The sequence below is a fragment of the Aegilops tauschii genome, chromosome 4 (assembly GCF_002575655.3).
Source record: "Aegilops tauschii subsp. strangulata cultivar AL8/78 chromosome 4, Aet v6.0, whole genome shotgun sequence".
Taxonomy (NCBI): domain Eukaryota; kingdom Viridiplantae; phylum Streptophyta; class Magnoliopsida; order Poales; family Poaceae; genus Aegilops; species Aegilops tauschii.
This window is the reverse complement of record NC_053038.3, coordinates 115,826,714-115,833,118: the sequence shown is the minus strand read 5'-3', so window position 1 is coordinate 115,833,118 and position 6,405 is coordinate 115,826,714. Positions and strand designations below refer to the sequence as shown.

At 43.4% G+C, this 6,405-nt stretch overlaps 1 pseudogene; it reads right to left on the bottom strand.

The window, feature by feature from the left end:
* Nucleotides 1-782: 782 nt before the first annotated feature.
* Nucleotides 783-5,867, bottom strand: LOC109773148 (glutamine--fructose-6-phosphate aminotransferase [isomerizing] 1-like; annotated as a pseudogene).
* Between the last annotated feature and the right edge of the window lie 538 nt (nucleotides 5,868-6,405).

Here is a 6,405-nt window from a genome sequence, read left to right as displayed (position 1 = left end):
TTTCCCTTTCCGAAAGAGGCACGCCCGTGCCTCTCGCGAAATCACAACCGTGCCTCTCGTGGAAGCAAAACCGTGACTCTCGTGGAAGGAAAAAAACAGAAAACGCGTTTTTTTTTCGTTTCCGAGAGGCACGGGCATGACTCTCGCGAAAGCACAACCGTGCCTCCCGCGAAAGCAAAACCGTGACTCTCGCGAAAGAAAAAAAAAAACAAAAAACACGTATTTTTTCCCTTTTCGAGAGGCACGGCCGTGATTTTCGCGTAAGCACAACCGTGCCTCTCGCGGAAGCAAAACCGTGACTCTCACGAAAGAAAAAAAAAAGAAAACGCGTTTTGTTTTTCCCTTTCCGAGAGGCACGGCCGTGACTCTCGCGAAAGCACAACCGTGCCTCTCGCGGAAGCAAAAACCGTGACTCTCGCGAAAAAAAAACAGAAAACGCGTTTTTTTTTTCGTTTCCGAAAGGCACGGCCGTGACTCTCGATAAAGCACAACCATGCCTCTTGCGGAAGAAAAACCGTGACTTTCGCGAAAGGAAGAAAAACGCGTCTTTTCGCTAAAAAAAAATTCTCTAATTTTTTTTAATCGAAAAGCTAAGAAAGACCGGGGGAAACCAAAACGTCGAAAAAACCGGAAAAAAACCGTTTAAAAAGCCGAAAAAGCGTGTGGAAAAATAAAAAAACAAAATCCAAAGGGAGCGTCCAGAGCGCGACACGTGGCGAATGGCTGAGAGCGCGCCAAGTGGCGCTGATCGTTGCGAGGCTCCCGAAGCGCTCGTTAACCAGTTGCTCCCGGCAAACACTTGCTTCTTTTACTTATTTGTTCTCTAAAAAAATATGATTTCGTTTACTTTGTGTGTGTGTGGGCGCGCGCTGTGGCGCAGCCCTGTGGTATGCTTTACTGTGTAGTCACGCTCTTGGCCAGATTCCTTGGCTGGTCGACATCGAATCCACGGAGAACAGTAAGGTGGTATGCGAGCAACTGAATCATGAAAAGGAAATGAAGCTCGTCGGTAAGTAAAATCAAGATATAGCACAACGGACAACAAAGGTTTTGGGATACGATTGACACCAAACCTGCAACGGAATTATGTTGATCACTGGCTGGAGACAGTCAGCGACCTCTGGAACCTGAATGACCCTGCATGATGCACTAGGACCGACCGCGGATATGTCCCCTTCGGAGCACATTATGATCAGACGCCCCTTGCGAGAAAGGAGCTGCTGAATCACCGACTTTTGCTTGCTGCAAGAGGAGGATGAGAAGGACGCCATTATCAGATGATCAGCAAAAATAGATCGACCTCTGTCAAAGCGCTTGCCTGAAGCACGAGTCGCGTGTTGCGATGACGATGATGGGAAGGTTTTCATCCACCAGTGCTAGTGGCCCGTGCTTCATCTCGCCAGCAAGCATGCCTTCGCTGTGCATCAGCGCGACCTCCTTCACTTTGAGAGCACCCTCTAAGGCAGTGGCATAGTTATAACCTCTTCCAAACACAAGGAGTGACTCTGAGTCGATTAGTGAAGATGCGAGATCCTTCATTTCAGCATCAAGCTTGAGAACTTCACTGACATGGCCTGCATCGTAAAATAATACTTCAAGCAGTGTTTCAAATCGTGATTGCGAAACGACACTTTGCTTGACTACTACATGGTAGGTTGTTGATCCAATTTGTCGTACTTGGAAGACTTGAAAGACCAGTGATTATAGACTCCCTTCTAGGTTGAGTGGATAACTGATCAGATCCAATAGCCAAGGCTATCATCGCCATGACTACTATTTGACTTGTATAAGCCTGCAAGATTGCCACATACTGTTATGTTAGGAAAAAAATGCCTAAATTTTGGTAAAGTACTGCAAGATGAACGTGTACTGAAACCTGCCTTGGTGCTGGCAACACCAATCTCACAACCAGCATTGATATGAATTCCACAATGTGTTTTTCTTGACAGCGTGCTCCCCACCGTATTTGTAACACCAACACAAAGTGCTCCCTTCTCTAGTGCATACTCAAGAGCTAGGAGGGTGTCTGCTGTCTCCCCTGACTGGCTCACAAAAACTGCAGTGTCCTCTCTGTAGATGGGGCCTTGTCTGTCCAGCAAGTCACTTGCAACCTCCATAGTCACAGGAATACCTGCGGTGCAAGGAGTACTAGCTAAATAATTATTGCACTGGTGATAAAAAAAGATCATGAGAAACAATTGGACAAACTGATAAGACTTACCGGTAAGTTCTTCTACAAAAGGCCGTGCAGCTAAGGCAGCGTTATAACTAGTACCACAGCCAATGAAGATTACTCTTCTACTGCGTGTGTTTTGAGGTGTTCCTTCAGTCCGCCTAAAACAACTCCACTATCCTTCAGTCTACCTCTCATGGTTGTTGTCAGTGAATGCGGCTGTTCATGGATTTCTTTTTGCATGAAGTGGTCATAGCTTCCCTTCTTTATTTGCTCCACTTCCATCTCTAGAACAGACAATGCTCGTTGCACAGATGCTGGCTTCTCTTTTTCCTTGTCAAACCTAAGGATAGACACACTACCATCCTGCAGTGTCCACATTGTTAAAACTTGGGTAAGATGTCAAGTATAACACTTGTGGAAAAATGACAGAATTGCTGCACATAGTGCGTTTTCATCACGCCTTTTCAAGTCAATGGAAAGAATCACAGTAAGAAAATACAGTTGATGGCTAGCTAGCTGTACAGTTTTTGGTTTTGTTTTCCCCTTAACTTTTGGCTTTGTTCTTTCTTCTTTGCTCTGGCTAACCTAGGGTGCTTTGGTTTTTTTTTTAGTTCCTTTGGATGTGCAACTCTTGTGCCATCTTGAGGCTTCCTTCTAATATTAAACAACACACATTTGGGTGCGTGTTCGAGAAAGTAAAAGAAAATACCAGACTAAGGTCGTGAATTTCAATTATATTTCTTACGCGTCATAGTACATAGCATGCAAATAAGACTAGCACTGATGAAGAGTAAATAAACTAAGGTCCAGAAAATAAGGATACTCCAGAACCATGCTGATTAGAAATAAAGGTGGACAAAATAAAACAGAACCACATGCAGACTAACAGATGAAGCACTTAACTAATGAGTAAAGAGTACCTTAATATGAATAATTTCATTGTCTTCAATAGCCAAATAGTTCTTGGTGTGCTCTACAATAGCACATAAATCACTGGAGAAGAAGAACTCCTTGGGGTTTCCATTTGTTGTCAGGGATTTGACATTCTGAAATGACTTTGCGCGATTTTGATCACTTACTTCCTGATAATACAGAGATACTAGTCATGATTTGTGTAACTATGAAATAGGAATGTCAACACAAATTGGGGGAATTATGCGATCCATAAGACTGCAATAACCAATAACAGATAGGCATATCATTGCGAAAATGGTTAGGCGATTAGAATGATTACTTGTATGTCATAACCAAACTCTCTAGAAGATCAATCTGCTACTGATTACCATCTACTGCTCAAAAAATACTGAATCATGTGGAATCAAGTATTTGACTGCAGACCTATGACGAGTTCAAGGCTAAAACAACAATTATAGGTCATGTGCCACGAAAAAGGTAAAATTGAATATTGCGTCAGTAATGTACATCTCTACTTAGCAGGTGGCGACAGCCGACAAGCCTCTTACAGATAAATGAAAAGTGACTTCGCATCATTACATGAAATGCCACTTATAGTGCACATGTTAGAAGGCTTATTAACTTTTAACAGCAAACATCATAGGCCCGAGCACAGCATATACTCTTGCACAAAACAGAAAACCAGTTTGTTGTTGGAATAAAGCAAGTGGAACCAAATGAAAATATCAAAAATGGAAATTTAAGTTAATTTTGCACTTAAATTTCGACATTATGTTTGCTTTAATTGAATATATCTAATAGTTAAAAGTAAACAAGGATGTTATTTGCCTACATTGACACCAAGTATCAGCGTGCTGCCTCGTTTGCATGCGATCAGCTCATTGGGGTAGTGTGGACTTTTAAAGATAAGTGCATAGGCTCCTTCGAGCTGCCTCATGACTTCCATGACAACTTGGCTAAATGTCATATCACCTGAGAAAATGAACAAAATCTCAAAACAGCCTTAACTACAACTAATACAGAGCTCAGTCAACAATGATTTTATTCTGTAATACTATGATGAGTGCTCTTGCATTAAAGTATGTCTCCTGCTACATTCAAGGTAATGTATTGCCAAAAAAGTTTCCTGGTGACCACAAATAGTATAACAGGTTTATACGTTATTGCCAAATTTGGTTCCTAGGTGGCAGCATAGTATACTTCTCCAAAGAAACAACTCAATGGAAACTAGGGAAGAACTGAACCAGATAAAGAACAAGCGGTTAATCTTGTCACAGTTTGCTATGACAACAGTATTACATCTTATAGAGCATAATACCTTCTCCATCACGAGCCTGGTCAAAAACGAACTTTGCTAGCTTAGGGATGACTTCTGTGTCGGTATCAGACTCAAAGGTGAACCCGTGTCGAACCAGTGTCTCTTTCAGAATCTGGACAGATACACCAAATATCAAATTAGAATGGAAATTATCACGTGTTACCATATGATGTCACATTGACTCGATGCTTGAATCATAGGTCTTTGATGAGCATATTATCATATTTTGATGTCTCACATTATGTATTGCAATTCCAACAAAAGCTTTTGCCATATGGTGCAAACAACCAAACTAAGGAGATTCTTTGAAACTACAAGATTAATTCTCTTGAAAACGCACACACAAAGGAAAATAAGGAGAGAATCCATTTGGAGGGATCAGAACATGAGATTTTGGCACAAGGAGCCACTTATTACAGTCTCCACTGGCATAAGTTCATAGCTGCATGTGCATTCTACAACTGCGATGATAACAAGGTTCAAATACTACACAAATAAATTCTATATGCAATATCACAGAACAGAGTAAGCAGACCTCATAGTTTGTGATAATTCCATTGTGGACGACCAAGAACTCATCGCCCGCGCCAGAGGATTGAGGGTGGCTGTTCATTGGGGCAGGAACGCCATGCGTAGCCCACCTGGTGTGAGCGATTCCAGCATGAACGGAAAATGTGGCATCCAGGTTCACACACTTCTCATCAACCTCTAGAAATCAGACGCCAAACAGCCCTTAAAAGCTAGACTAATTGGGTAAGTTTTAGCTTCTGTTGTAAAATTACCAACGCAAGTAGGGAAAATGGATACAGTAAAATTATTTGGAAATAAAAAAAAGCAAGGAATTTAAGGGAGGAATTGCATAAAAGAGTTGACAAGCGGTATGGTCTGATAAACCCATATACTTCATCCAACCGGTTAATCTCATTTGGAGCTACGAGGGTCCAGAATTATGCGAGTTTGGGATTTTAATATCAACCTCCAAAATGAGTACAGGACATCCACGATCCTTCATTTTTCTCCCAAAATGTGATATGAAACCTAGTCCAAACGGACGTGTAAAATCCTGCCTCTGGCCGAGGAACAACCTGTCCTAAACTGAAAATAGTTGCAGCAGGGTCAGAAGTAGAAGGTACTCACCGGAGTAGACGGATCGCACGAGGTTATCGATCTTTCCCTCCTGGCAGAACACGAGTGGCGGCGCCCCCGCGTACGCTGCCACGGAACCAGGCGGCGGGAGGTCCGCGTCGAGGGCTATGCCGGACGAGTCGTAGCCGCGGTACTCGAGGCGGCGGAGGCCGTTGAGGAGGACCTCGAGGACATACCGTCGGTCCCGCGGCGCACAGTAGTTGAGGTAGGCGAAGATCCCGCACATGGCGGGCGGCAGGTCTTCTAGAAGGTTCTGCCGCGTGCTTGCGCGGGCGAAGACGACGTTCGAGGTGGAGGATGCAGAAGAAGGAGGCGTATTTTAGGTGGGAAAACACTTTACGTCTTTTCTCGTCGAATACGTGTTTGCTGACTATACGAGCAAACTTAAATTACTCTATAACCATATAAAAAAGTACACAGGATTATCAAGGGCGTCCTATCAAGCCTACTAATTGGATCCAACAATTCGTATCACATCAAAAGTTTGCCACACAAACCAATATGTGAGACTAAATGTTATGCTAGATCTGCCTACCCGCTCATGTTCTAACCTGCCCCCCACCCCCGACATAAATCACTACCTAGCTCGATCATGATCACAATCAACGTGATCTCCATCTCATGGCGTTGCCCTACCTTTGGTGCCATTCCATCCCATGGCGTTGCTCTAACTCTGGTGCGCATTCGACCAGCTGGATCAATCTGCTATGTGCATGAATCTGCTTCTCGTAGAACCGATCAGGTTTTTGACTCGGGTACTTGTACCTCTTCAGAAAAAAACCCGCTTCAAGTCGGCACGTAGGTGCGTGCCTCCATCGGAATAGGGGAGCATCACCGGTGATTTTTTTTA